The sequence below is a fragment of the Crassostrea angulata genome, unplaced genomic scaffold (assembly GCF_025612915.1).
Source record: "Crassostrea angulata isolate pt1a10 unplaced genomic scaffold, ASM2561291v2 HiC_scaffold_227, whole genome shotgun sequence".
In the NCBI taxonomy this organism is placed as follows: Eukaryota; Metazoa; Mollusca; class Bivalvia; order Ostreida; family Ostreidae; genus Magallana; species Magallana angulata.
Genome location: NW_026441780.1, coordinates 9045 through 25088, shown reverse-complemented (window position 1 = coordinate 25088; position 16044 = coordinate 9045).

Below are 16044 nucleotides of genomic sequence, written 5' to 3'. Positions count from 1 at the left end.
GCAGTGTATGATATAGTTTCCAAAATGTGTTCATTAAAAGAATGCAACACTCTGTGTGTGAATCGCCTGTAAACCAATATAAATTCAAAATGGGATTTTGCATGCCATTTATAAGAAAAAAGCCATTAATTAAATGGTCCTTAACATACAATTCAATGTGATATAATATAATGATATTTGATAGTCGATTTGTGTTATTCATCTTAATCAGATGAGTTTGTAATGATTAAATTGTATAATTTGATAGACACAGTTCCTTTTAGGATTAATGAAGAGACCTGCCAGCTATCTAGTGTTGATTGGAATGTGATGTCTTTTTTGAGGAATAAATTTTGATGATGTGTAATAGTTGGTAATGTAAAGTAAGGTCATCTTGATCACTTTTCCAATGCAGAGAAATTGTGCTTATTAGAAATGAAAATTGACCAAAAAACTTAAAATTTAATTTGAATCAGATAGGATTTTAACATTTTCCCTCTAAGTCTAAACTCCCATCTGCTTATGAGGAGGACACGGATAGTACATGGAAACTGGCAGTGTATGAGATATTTTTTTAAGATGTGTTTATGGAATGGAACACATCAATAGGGTAGTTAATCGTTAGTCTCAGGGAGAATGTTTCAATTATACCTTGTCCTATATTTTTTCCAGTAAAAGGTTAACTTAAAAGGGAAACAAATTGAAAGGGGGGAGGGGGGGGGGGGCTAGACTAATCATCAAAAATCTTGACAAGCAAAAAAAAAAAAAAAAAAAAAAAAAAAACAAAGACACCTATTTCCCAAAATTATGAAAATCCTAATCCGTGTGTGTATGTGTGGTGGTGGTGGTGGGTGGGTGGGGGGGGGGGGGGGGGGCCAGTATGCCTAGTACTCTAAAAATAAAAAAAAAATCTCACCTGTAAAATTCCCCCCAAATCCAGGGAGGGGGAAGGGGAGCTGGTATATAAATGATTAATATTTCAATCTTTTAAGGTATCCCACTCCTCACTGTTGTTGTATCAAGATTTTCTTGAGAAGTATATCATTGAAATCTGTAGACAAAACAAACTTTAAAAATACAAAGATAATTGGGGATCAATATCCACCCCTCTGAGTTATGGCCCATTTAATTTGACCTTTTTGCACCTAAAATGCAATTTCAGCCTGATTAGGAGTTGTTGTCAGTATTTTTGATTAAGCAAACTTATTTCTTCAAATATTGTTTTTAATTATGCACAATGGTCACACTGAATAGAGGGATTACGAGAAAAAAAATTGTAATAAGCTGAATTAATTTTTTTGTGACCTTTTTGCACTTAAAATAGACAATTTCTTTAATAGTTACAATTGGATTTGAAATAAAAACTTTTTGAATATCAAGAATTTTATAAGATTAATCCAGTTTGCCTAAATATGTATTCAGTATCATTTTGACATAATATAACATGGGGGTCAGTGATGTCAAATTTTAGATATAGGGCTTCAAAGGTAAAATTCTCGCAAAATTTGGCCTAAAAAAATTCAGACATGTTCTATATATATGCATGATTTTATGCTAAACGGCTATCACATTCTCAAGATTTGATTTTGTACATGTCACACAGAACCTATAAAATATGTTACAAACCTATCAAATGTTAAAAATGTGAATAATGATTAAAGTATAATAAAAAGAAAAGTATATTGAAAATTCATAAAATTGCTTGTTTCTGTCATTTTCGTCTAAAAAACCTTCTGCACGAAAAAATAGTTTCCCAAAAAACTTGTTTGTTTCTTGAATTCAAATGGATTTTCTTTATGAATGTTGTGTAATTATGAAAAAATAATCTATCTGTGATGATTAAATAAATAAAATCATATTCATTTTAAATATAATGATCATCTGCGCAATGAAATCAAAATATGAGGAGTGAGATACCTTAAGGTTAATTTAGGAACAATTTGTTTGCTGCAAGAAAAAGTGGGGGTGGAGGGGGGGGGGGCGGGGTTGGGGGGTTGGACCCTCCCTAACGCTATGTGCCTAATGGTTAGGTCTAACTTTGCAAAAGAAAGTGGGCTATTAACATGTCTAACATGTTCTTATTATGAAATTGTTTAAAGTACCATAAACTGGAAATGATAATCATTAAAGTATGTAAAACAATACGAATATACGCCTTTGCACACACTCTCTCTCTCTCTCTCTCTCTCTCTCTCTCTCTCTCTCTCTCTGTCTTGTTTGTTGGTTAGTTTATATTTGTACTTTTATAATATAAAAGTTGAGATTTTCATCCAAATATGAAATACTCAATAAATAAACTAAAGTATATACAGAATGTTACATATAGATGACTCAATTTTTGTTTATCACAGTTTTAGGTGTAAATGTTATATTGTTGTGGTTTTTTTAACAACAAAGAGTAGTCTTTAATTACCCATGTTAGATTAAATATTTAATACATTTATTTTTTATGTTTTGTCTATAATGTCCTTGTATAAAAATTTGCATTAATACTAGTAAGCCTCTGTTATAATACAAAAATGTAAAAAAAAAAAAAAAAAAAAAATCCAATTTTTTAGCTCCTTCCTGTCCAAATGAAATTTTATATATATATTTACATAGTTGAAAAATCACCCACTCCTTCCAATTGTCTCAATTTACATTATATGTAGGATATGTAATGTACATTTTACATAAATTAAAATAACATCTGCTAAATTAACTACTTTTGAAATGAACAAGAAGCAACACTATTTTTACCTTTGTATTGTATTTATGCATCAAATAAGTAGGAAAACATGTAAAATTTTAACATTTTTCGTTGATTTCTTATCCGTCTCCAGCTACCCCGGTGTGTTTGATTTTTTTTTTATTAAAGGCAGGCATCACACTGGTAAGTCTTAATTTTTTTTTAATGGCTGAAAAGGGAGGAGAATTAGAAACCAGAATATTAGATAAGATTTTCATGAAATATGATTGTTAAGCTTAATTTTTTATAAAAACAAGAAATTACATGCAGATCGGCATGTATATTTGTCACTAAAAATGCTTCAATTCATCCAATTTATCAAAATAGGTCAATTTTTAGTGTCTGTGATAATTGTTTTTAGATATGTCTGAGAACTGACACAAGGAATTTGCCACAAGTTTCATAATATTAGGTGAAAGATGTCAACCCACTGCTTTTAATGAAAAACAATACATGGAAGGAATGGTATACATGCAAAGGTATTTCTAAGTGATGTGGTGCTTTTATAATGAAAATATCATGTAGATACATGCAGTACTGAATAAGGTTTCTTATTACAAGAGATTGAACAACAATTGACCTCTAAAAGATTAAGTAAATATGTTTTGCTAAAGAAGAACAATATGAATCTACGTTAAATAGAGTAAAGTGGAAATGGTGGATTCACTTAAATGACCATATATATATTTCTTAAACCTCAATGGAATTGGCAATATGGGGTATACTTTTTTTAAGAATTGCATAAGCTTTCTTATTCTGAGACAGGATGTCTTTTCATAGAATGTTAGTGTAAGGTAAAACCTATAAATTTATCAGAAACATTTTTTTAGCCTTGGACTGTGTTTTATGATACTTGTACCTTAATTATTAATTTACATATTGAAAGGAATTTATAATGGTATTTTGAAGCTATTACATTGTACTTTAACAGTGTTATATAGACAACAAGAAAAGAAAGGATTTGGAAAATTGCAGACTTTATAGGATGGAACCCTGAAATGATATAGATGTTCAACATATAATTATATTAATAATATTTCACTAAATTCAAACTTATTGAAATCCCAAAGCAAAATCTTTTTCTTCATATATAGGCAGTAAAATTGAATGATGGGTAACCAAGTGATTGCCAAGTGGTTAACTCAGTTAACACAGCGTTAGCTAACCAATGCGTTAAATTTCTTTTGATCAACAGAATTTAACCACTGCGATAGCTAATCATTTGATTAGGATTTATCACGTTGTTATCCTTCACACAGTGTTAAATTTAACTACCTTTCGAAAAACCGGACCCTGAACATTATTCTAAGGATTCATTTCACTAAAAAAAAATTATGATAAGCAATCTTTTTAAAATAAAAACGTTGCATGATAACCGTATATTTGCACACTTTACTCTGCTATTGCGTTTTACGACAGTAATGAGCAATATCCTGCGTAGGGGGCTCAACATTTCAAACGCGCGACCGACCTTAACACACAATTCAATGTGTTGAAAACAGGACCTTTTTGTTATTGATTTGTGAAATTCAACAAAACTGTTGTTCTTTAGAAATGAAAAGACCTTTCAGCTATATAGTGTTGATTGGAATGTGGTATATGATTTGGAGGAAGTCGTTTTGATGATGTTTAATAATTGGTGATTGAAAAGTTTCATCTTGATCACTTAGACCTTGACCGCCAGACATTAACGTGCCACCTGTTGTGAAAGCAATACTAAATCCTTAGTAATCCTTTTAATTAATTATCTATTATGGCAAGAGTAACTCTCTTTATTCACTCATGTATGTCTTGCCTATAAAGTGGTCGTTATTCACATTCATCATCAGTTGGAGACTGGACCTTGTATTGTCCATGCCGGCTGCATAGATCGTGTAGGAAAAGTTAGGATCGTTAATAAATTGTTAGGTCATATTTTTTCCAAGCTGTGTTTATGGCATGCGAACCACTCACTGTCCAAAACATGAACAAATAAACACCATATATATGGAAAACATGTTATTTTCACGTTAATAAATAACAATACTTGAAAATGTAGACTCATTGCTTTATACCTAAGAAATGACATGTGGTGATAACGAACAATGTTCAAAATCAAAAGTTCAAAGGAAAAGTACAAGACAGGAGCAGAGGAAACACGGAAGTCTTAAAAAATAGAGGTAGTGTCAGGTACAATGGAGGAGTGAGCATCCTCTTCTGACCGATCACACCCACCGGTTGCTTTTTGTTGCAATCGAGAAAAACAGAAAAATCCGTTGAAAGGTTTTTCAATTATGGCCTAACAAAAGTATGAAAAACGTCAGTCAGCCTGCAACCAAGTGGAAGATTGTATTTGCTGACAAGGTCGTTGTATCGACCATAGAACTTACGAAAAGATGACTTCAAACGAGATTGTTGATAGCCATGTGTTATCAACTTGTTTGTCAGTATCTTGCCTCGCCTTAGAAACTGTTCATAATAAGTAAGGAAAGTTGCATGACTATAGAAAAATTGAAGACATCACGTTTATCATTAAGTTTTGTTGTTAGGTTACCATCAATTAAATGTCCTTTTCCAGTAAAATATCCAATTATGAAACAGGTGATGCAAACTCTGTGGTATCTTTTGTTTCAAAATCTTTGGAATATATCGAGTCGATGCAAGTATGGAAGTAACAACTGATATGACAACTAATTGTCGATATACCTGAATGCTGAGTTGAAGACCGCGGTGAGTGTTTTATTTTTCCACGTACACGTTTTTGAATAAATTCTGCTTCATATGAATACAAAAATAGGTCTGCTAACAATAGGGCGAAATTAGTACCCATGGGAATTCAAACAGATTGTTGGAAGACTTGATTTCCAAAAACTACATAGATGTTGTCTTTCAGAAACTCAAGCATCTTTTTAATATCCACTTCAGAGTACTTATATACACAATCCGAATGGTTTTAAACAAAACAATTTTGCAAATGACCGATGTGACAAGGTAATAAATCTACGTGATCCACTTTTCTTGAAAAACCAGCCATCGATGATGTTAAAAAGCCTGGACTTTGATATAAAATATGTGAATTACCATGAAAGACCATAATGACGTGCTAACTTTTAAGAATGTTTTTTCTGTATATTTATAGATTTCCATATGTACAAGAAATGAGCCAAAAGTAATGTCATACTATGCACCACGTTTCACGCTGACGCTGTATTGTATAAGATGATACGTCCATTTCCATATGAACAAGGGTTGATCCAAAAGTAATGTCATACTACGCTATATTACGGGGCGCTCTCTCCCGTACAGGACTAACACTGGGCCAACCGTGAGCTTTTTCTCTTGTTGTTGGACCCTGCCTCATGAAACCTCAGAGAAGCCAACACGCGTTTTAGATTTAGACTTTTATATAAACTTTACATGAAATATACTTTTACGTGAGTTTGGTATGCATCAGCACCGAAGGTCCGATTCCAACTGACCATATTTTACAATTCATAATAATATATAATGAACAATGGAACAACACAATGAAGGATTAACATAATAAGTACAGATGTAAGTAAATCAATTATCAAACAGCTACTGTGGTTTCATTAATTTTCGTGGGTATCAATTTTCGTGGATTTTCTGAAAACTTCAGTTTCAAGGATACGTAATTTCGTGGCCAATGGTCATATCAATACAAAATGTTAGTTGAAATTCAACTTCAATGAACATTTAATTTCGTGGATCAACTTAACAACGAAATCCACGAAAATTGGTATTCAGCGAATATTGATGAAACCACAGTATTGAGTAACTCGGGACATTTTAGCAGCATGTACATAAAAGGATTAATAAGATGAAAGAATCTTAAGTGTCAATAAACATAAACAGAAGTCAATTAAAAGATTAGCTGTCCATCACTGATTGTGCCTCAGGTGGGATTAATGCTGCGCGGAATTTATAACGTTTATAAAACAGTTGTCGAAATAGATAAAAAGTTTTTGTAGCAATTAACACAAAGTCCGAAAAAGTTAATTTACACAATAATTCAATATAGTCCGAAAGATTGAATTTCACACCGTGACACTATGCACCACGTTTCGCGCTGGCGCTGTATTGTATAAAATGATACATCAAAACTTTCCTTATCAAAATTCTGATTTAAAGTAAAATTTTGATTAAATTTCATTGAACACTTAACACTTTGTAGGATGATATATACGTGACATCGACGCGTCATGAATTTACGTATTTTTTAAGGTTTGTATTTATGCATAAACTACATGCTTCCAAAATTTGAAAAAGACCAAAAACAACACAATATTTTGAAACAGATATATCATATACTTTTCCTAACTGTTTTAAAAATTTAAGGACCGTTACCGTCCATTTCGGACATATACACAATGTCCTTTGTCTCTATATCAGGGAATAAAAATACTCGACATGTGAATAGTGATACGAGGCATTCTTTGCTTCGATGGATAGAAATCATTAGAAAATGTACTGGAACTGACATATCAATCTAAAATTGAGAGCGAATGAAAAGGGTTCCCTTAAAGTGGTTCCAATATTTAATAAAAGCATATGTCACGTTAATAGAAAGAAGGTATTCGCTCTGAAGGAAAGTTAAAATTAGGTTCTTACGTTATGAGCTGTATCATAAAGCTTCGTTCATGACTTCTTGAAGAGAGATCGACAAACTGATCGCACATTAAATAATATCCATCATATTACCCCATCGATTACAAAAAGAGTAATTAGTTGCTTCAGAAATATTTATCATAATGCAGTAATTTTTTTTTTAGATCTGAACTGAATTAGGTAGATATCTTAAAGCACAAGTTTTTTGTCGATTTTTCACGATTTTATTGCATCTGTGACATTACTTTTGGATCAACCCTCGTAATTATTCTTTCAAAATATGATACAATACCGACAAACTAAAAATTCAAAATTAAAAAGACTAGCATAGATGTTTGAGGCAGTCATCAAACAGGATGGAAAAGAATTGACAAATGTGTGACCGAACTGGTTATTTAGGCTGACATGAAGTGAGTGCTTGATCAAAACTAAATAGATAACTTGTATAAAAGATATTTAGCCTCTATTAACACAAAATAATTAGCTTGTTATAAAGATATTTATACCAAACTGAAATAAGTAAGTTTGTAAGAAAAAAAAACACTTCTCATGAATTTTAAAATTGAACTATAGACAACACAGGTTGTGAAATTTAATAGTTACTGGTATTGAGGACTGACCGTTACTACAGCTACCGTCTTCCAACATGACGATGAACAAAAAGACACGAAGTTCTCATGTTGATAATTTGCTAGTTATTGATATTTTTATTGCTTTCTAGTTATTTTCGTTCTTTTTGTACATAAATTTGTCCTTTCTGATATATTCTGAAGTAGTCATGTTGTATATTTTATTTGATAAAATGAAATATATCAGAAAGGACACATTTTTAGTGAAATATGAAGCGATAGCATGTTCTTACATTTAACTTAAATCCAATGCAAGCGGTGTTTATAAGTGGACGATGTTGAATACTAACACGAAGTTAAGAAAAAGATGTCAGTTACTTCGAAGACTGGTGTCAGCTACTATAATTTGAATAAATTGAATAATTAAATCAAATGAAGGTTTAATGAATAAGTAAATAAGCATTAGTAAAATCATTTATAAAAAGTACAATCATATTTTTAACAAAGAGTTTTAACTTTGACATTTATTTCCTGTGTAGAAAAAACTAAAGTTTACTTTATAAGGTAGAACAAATTTATTAAAAAATGTATATCACATTCATTAGACCAGTTCTTGAATATTCTTCTGTAGTATGGGGCGGTTGTAATATGTTTGACATGGAGAGATTAGAAAAAGTTCAGTTAAGTGCTTCAAGGATAGTTACTGGGTTACCCATTTTAGCACCTACAGAATCTCCCTACACAAAAACTGGCTGGGAACCTCTTGTCAGTCGACGTAATAAGGCTAAATTAATAACCATGTTTAAAATTCAAACAAATCAAGTACCTGAGTACTTGAGCAACATTATTCCTCCTGTAACCAAAAATGTTTCAAAATATCACACAAGAAATAGCAAAAATTATATTGTTGCAATCAGCAGAGTAGAACTGTAAGAACTTGTTTCCAATCCTCTTGTGTAATTACACAATAAAATATGTTCAAATCAAATCTGTGTAGAAATGTAAACTGCATTAAGATAAATAATGCAGTAACAGTTTATACATTTAGGCATTAATTCAGGAAAAGTGCTTTTTTGCGTCGTATATCAGAACAAAATATTATGTAAACCTTTATATTTAATCCACTTTATTTAAGACATCCCACCAGCTATCTTATTCTCAATAAACTCAACAGTAAACCTTTATATTTAATCCACTTTATTTAAGACATCCCACCAGCTATCTTATTCTCAATAAACTCAACAGTAAATATGTAGATTGTGAACCAGCACTTCCAAAACTAAGATGAACTAATATATACATCATGTCATAGTACTTTGGGATATAAATAAGCACACAAACAATAAATCTAGATGTACATGCATTTGGATGTTATTGGGAGATACAGTTGATGGGTTCACTGAATACACCTACCTACATGTATACATTTTTCTTTACTTGTATTTGAGTCTAAATATAATACAAACAACATATGAATGGAATATATGCGGAAATATTTGCGGGAGGAGGGTGGTTGGTAACCAGGGATAATATCTAATAATATTTACATTTGCTTTTCGGGAGGGTGCGAGGCCTATTTTCATTAAACTGAATATGTGATTCTCCGCCAATCCACACATGGCTCATGTTATATCCTTTGAGTATAAAATCCGTTTTCTATATTTCAAGAAAGGTTTCCATCTTATATATTTACATGTAGATCTAAATGAGCCGTTTTTGTAATTTGTATTTTATTAAAATAATAATATGCGGCGAATTATACCTGATCGGCATATAATATAATATAATATATAAAGTTACAAGAGTTTCAATGTGTATGTTATCATTACTTGTAGGAGGTTTTGAAACTCTGTCTCGGGTCTCGGAGGATTTGGATTCTAAATAAGGTGACCAAGCCTTGCTGATTTTTGAAATGGGAGATAAAATTTAAATACAAAAAGGGACACACTTTTTTTACAAAACGTATAACAGTCATTCTCAGAATTGCTACTCCATTACACTGGTTACGTTGTTAAGAAAGTAAGTTTGCCAGATTGTTTTAATAATTTGGTTTTTCAAAAGAACATCATCTATGATACTATTTCTTAAAATATTCCCCACATAATTTTTTTTATTTACAAATCTAGCTCAGATTCTTTGCATTGGGGGTGTGGGGTGTGGGGGTGAAATCACAGTAACGGATGTTAATCTTATAAAAGCTGTGGTTTTTTTCAGCAATAAAAAAATAAATAGTTTAAAAATTCACTAATTCTATATATCTTTCAAATTATAGAGCAGTCTTTTGCTAAAACTTTTAAAACCGAGGACACTTTTTATAAAACTGCAAAAAAATTGAATGCCCAGCACGCATGGAAATTGAAGCAAATTTGCTTACATACAAAGACCCATTTCAAAGATTGTTACTTTAATGTGAGAAACATATATACGTCTGAGTGATGCAAAATGAAAAGATAAAGTAACGGATGTTAGATGAAACTTCAAACTATATTCCTTTATATGATACTATTTAGGTATATCTTCAATAGGTTATTCAATATTCCTAATAATAACGTTCATTGACAAAAAATGTAAAACATATAAAATTTACTTTTCCTCTCTCATTTTATTATTTTTGCCCTTGATTTTTCCCAATACCGGCGGTTGCATTTCTGCTGTGTAAAGTATATATACTAGTAGTTTACTCAACATAATTGAATTCAAAGTTGAAAAATTGACATACATGTAAAACATATTTATTGAATTCCAATACATATGCATAATGTTTCCATCGGTTTGGTTGGTGAGGGGGATGGGGTTTAAACATACAGTGTGCTAATGTGTTTAAAGAAAATGTAAACTATTATAAAAGCGCTTATAATAAGACTTGAACTCTATTATTGTTCCTTTATGTAATATATTACTATAGCGGCTGTCTGCTTAATTTTACTTGATGTATCACAATTGCTCCCCGTATTGAAATTGAATATCAATAATAATAATTGATGTAATGTAACTTTATCTCCAATAAAAAATATATATTCAACTGCAACAATAATGGTATCAATACAATCATTTAGGCAGTTGCAAACAATCCTTTTGTTAATCAATCAGTAGTTACCGTCATCAAATGGTATAGTTTCTGCCATCGTCACATTTTAAACGTCGATAAAACTCAATATGTAAGTACTAATGACCTGTCATCACTTCATATTTTCAATTCGTCAACGGCGAAAAACGTGTTCTAATATTTCTGCTTAGCAAGTTATCGTCTTGAAAATGTTATGCTTTTTGTGGTCATCGCCATATTGAATGACGGCTACTGCAGTAACGGTCGGAGGCCTAGCACCTATGAATAGTGGTTCAAAAGTGATACTTATAATGAAATTCATTTTCATCTGTAATGGAAATAATTATTTCAATAGTGGTTGCAGAGAGAGAGAGAGAGAGAGAGAGAGAGAGAGAGAGAGAGAGAGAGAGAGAGAGAGAGAGAGAGAGTATATATGGGATGCATCATATTTGAATTTGTTTTCTGGGAGTGGGGTGGATGGTTCAAAGACCTATTTTTTGTAATTCTACCTATTGATTTTAATTGGTTTGAATTTTAACCGACCCGCCTCCACACCCCACGCAGCACAGTTAACGAGGCCGAGTACAGAACGAGTACGCACGCTTTCGCGCAGCGTTTCATTTGTATTGTGACGTCATCTTTTTGCTTTGTTGACGCCATGGCGTGATAGTTTCAACTGCAGATATTCAGCGAAATTTGTTGAAAATAACTCGTTTGATGTGTAAAATTGATATTATATTGTGGAATAAACATAAATGTCTCGAAGTATAAGCTATATTTGGGCTCGGGTCGAAAACGTGAAGAGGGTTCAGCAAGCCTAACCCTCTGTCACGTTTTCTTAACCCGCCTAAATATCGCTAAACTTATTTATTTCAAGACATTAACCATGTATTTTATATCATTTACCCTTAATATGTGATGTTATATATTTATTTATTACCGAAATATGTCTTAATGTTTTAATAATACAATAAAGGTCACCATTTCCGTCTTTGTCAAATAAAAAATAGCCATTATCTGACAAACTGGGAAATTGGGCGTACAAAAAATAACTTTGATAAGACCCCTGGAACAAACCAGGAGGTAAAAGTTGTTTTTTATTTGACAATTTGATGCCTTTTAGCAATAACTTTAATTTGTAGAACAGAAAAAGAAATCCCTAGGGCAGAAGTTTAAAAAATGTGCAAATTTGGTACATTTCAAGCAAAATCCCATAGAGTCCTATGTTAAAAATTAACAAACTTTGAGATGACCCCTTAAACAAACGGTGTGGTAAATGTCTTATTTTTTTAACTTAAAATAATAATTATATCAGTAGAAATTCTTGTTAAAAATTTCATTCAAAAATCTAGGGCAGAAAAAATTAGACCCGGCCTCGTTAAGGCTGTCAATAAACTCCGTTCAGACAAAAAGTACGGGAAATGTGCATTATGACATCACAGTATATTACAAACCTCGAAAGTACTTATTAATCTATTTATTAGTAAAATTAACTTATACTTATCTTTTAATTAAAAACAACAAATGCTATTACTTACAATTTTGATGTCCGTTATATCGTACACACTGAAAAATAAGCGAGATGTCGTTCTCGCTGTACTACAAAATATGACGTCATATGCTTCAAAATGACGCATTAAGTTAAATCATTGAAGGCTATCGTGCAGTTTTATAGCGAAGAAAAATAAATGTCTTACATTAACGGAAAAGTATAAATGAATATTTTGTTTGAAATTATTATTAGTAGAATGCTACCTATATAGTCTTATTTTCATTTTGTTAAAAGTATGCATCGTATAAAGAAGCCACTTCGGTTTTGTATAAAATATCGTATATCTAAAATATGAGTACCTAAATAAATCACTTAATTGCAAGGGCATATACTTACCTGATCCCGACAAACTTTTACATGTGAATTTGAAATATGCTATGCAACTTAAAAACTTGTACGATCCTTGTAAAATCTTACAAATTAATTATTTTTTAATGATATTAACCCTGTGACCTTCAAAATTATTCAACATATGCATTATAAATTACGGTTTCTACTAACAAATATTCTTATCTTAAAAAGTTCGCACCGTTTTTTAAAATCTACGATATAACATCAAGTTATTTCATAATTTAGTTGTGAATTTTGACATGATTATGCCCTTGCAATATTGAATTTTTTAAATGACCTCAAAACCACAAATACATCTGCTTGTACCATGCGACTGCCATATAACGTGCCCACTATGAATATAAAATATTGTACTGTTATATATATATTTTAGAAATATATTGCATTTGAGTGACTGTTATTGATTTTAAAAAGGACATGCCAGTTTAACTAAAGTATACGTGTTTTCATCACAAAAATTTGCCCATATTTTTATTGACCGCCTTAACTGTACTGCGCATCTATGTTTGCACATGGATAATGTATTATTAAGAGCAAAATCTCAGAAAAATTTCAGAAGATTTTCAGTTTTTATGAATCACTCAAGATCTAAATAAACATTTTTTATCTGATTCAATGTATTAGTAAAATGATGTTAATAATATAAGTATCACAATTTAAAATTAATGATCACGTAACAATATCATAACATGTACATATAGCAAGACAAAAACTTGAAATCGAATGTTTCCTCTTTAACTCCAAGACGGTTCCTCTTCAAGTTCTTTAGAAATCCCCTCCCTTCCCCAACTCTGAAGTTACAAAGCTTGAAATCGAATGTTTCCTATTTAACTCCAAGACGGTTCCTCTTTAAGTTCTTTAGAAATCCCCTCCCTTCCCCAACTCTGAAGTTACAAAGGTTGGATTTTGTATCTAATAACTACTAGAAGGAGTGTTTAACACTATGTCTCAGACCATAGAATTTCGATTCCAAGTATAAGGTGAGAATGCCACGTTGATATCTAAACTGAGTGGAAAAAATACTCTTTAGGGAGCATATTCACTGAATGTATACGTAAATGTAATGTTAATACGAAATCGGCGCGCATAAAATGACTAAACGTCATTGGTAGATCAAATGCCACATTTTATAGAGTAGCTGAATATTCAATATATCTATGATAGACACAATACTATTTGAAATTTGAGTAGTTTGATTTCACTTCACATTATATTTTGTTGATATCTTATTTAAGAAAAAAAGAAATGTATCAAAATTATTTCATAAGATATATCCTAAGACATTTTTAATATCTTATGATACTTTTATGAACATGATCACTGTATCCATAATAAAGATTTTAAAACCCAATTATGAAGATTCTCTAAATACAAAAAAAAAACAAAAAAGAAAACAAAAGAAACAAACAAGCATGAAAGTGATTCGTACGTATCTTCTTTCCTTTCCCAAACACAGTTAAGGTAGCATGCGTAAATAAACATTTACTGAACAACTGTGTCTTATTTCATTTTGTATGAATTATATTTTTTTTCCGTTGTCATGAAGAAGATATTTCGGAACCTTTGTATTATTGCTATTACGAGAAATGTTTCTTCAAAACTGACAAAAAGATGTTGATTTTTAAATATCAGTTGCAAATTATTTTTATAAGTAAATAGCATCTAAAATATTAAAGATTTTTTTCAATATGAATCAGATTTAGTTCTAGGAATTGTATCTTGATAAAAAGTACTGTATGGAGAGTTTACTGGGGTATATCGATTTACACAAATTTCGAGTTGAAGGACACAGCAAGTTATTTCTTCTTCTCGTGTACAAATTCTGCTTCATATGAATATAAAAATAGTTTTGCTAACAATGGGGCGCAATTGGTACCCATGGCAATTCCAAAAAATTGTTGGAAGACCCGTTATCCAGAAATTGGTATCTTTTCGAAAACATTCAGCAATGTATATGAGATATTGTTGCACAAGATTTACTTAGCAAATTCCCACCTTTTAACTAAAGATTCTCATCCCGTTTTAAAATAATGATTCAGTAGAAGCTAAATTGGAAGTCCCGTGACAATGCTATAGCTTCATGTAGTTATCATAACGGAAATTGTATAGAAATTGGTTAAAGAACACGCGTTATATAGATAGCGTATAATTGTTTTTGCTCATTAAGAAATGTAAAATGAAGTGCTGTGATGAGTTTGTTGACGCTGGGTCATAAAATAAAAATAAACGTCTATCGCTGACTACGTTGCGTCAAATCATTAGTATGGACGCATTTACTTATTAGGATACGAATGTCCGTGCGTATAAAATGGAGGTGAGGAAAACACAGCTCTCCAGTAGTCTCCTTTTTTTACAGCTAAGATTATTACACCTGTGCGCATTCTCACAAGTAATGTTAAGAGATCCATGGGGTTCAACTAATATTTGATTTTCAGAGATTTTTGTATTGAATATTTATGTTGATGAACTTCATTGTAATTAATATGAATATCTATTGTTAAAATGTTGTATCTGAATAAAAGATACTCAACTGGAAGCTGTCTTTCTGCTTCCTCTTTCTATACAGATTAAGACATAGGCTACTCCCCATGTAGAGGAAGATACTTTTCAGTAACACCTTGGCAAGGACACCGCCAGGTGTGGGCAAATTGGTAATGAGATCTCGGGGATCTATATCATAAATATTATAACACTTCATATGACACACTAGCGGACCATTATGATATGGTAGTAGAAGAGTTAATATATAGCTATCAAGAATATGCAGACATGTTCATGAATCTATCCTAGGACCATGCTCTTAACAAACGTTAGTCTTAGTTTTAAATCAGTTTCTCTAAGCTCTCCTAAATTCAGGAACCTGCATTTCGTCGTCCTAGCTTTAGATCAGCATTAGTTTAAATCACGATTTCACGAACTATTGGTGTTTTTTGATGTTATTTGTAAAGATCGGCAGAATAGGGCGATCAAATCTTTATTCTCTGAACCTAACAACCCTTTTATAGATACTTTTTAAAATTATACAGCATATTAGCATTGTACGTATATTTTTCTAATAATGAATATAACAAAAAAGTACATTGACAAAAATAAAAAGAGGGACCACCACCCCCCCCCCCCTCCCCCGTTGCTACGTGCCTTACTGTGAGTTCATGAATTAATCAATTTGTTTTTTGTTTTATTTACAAATATTGTCTCTGTGTGGCGAAAA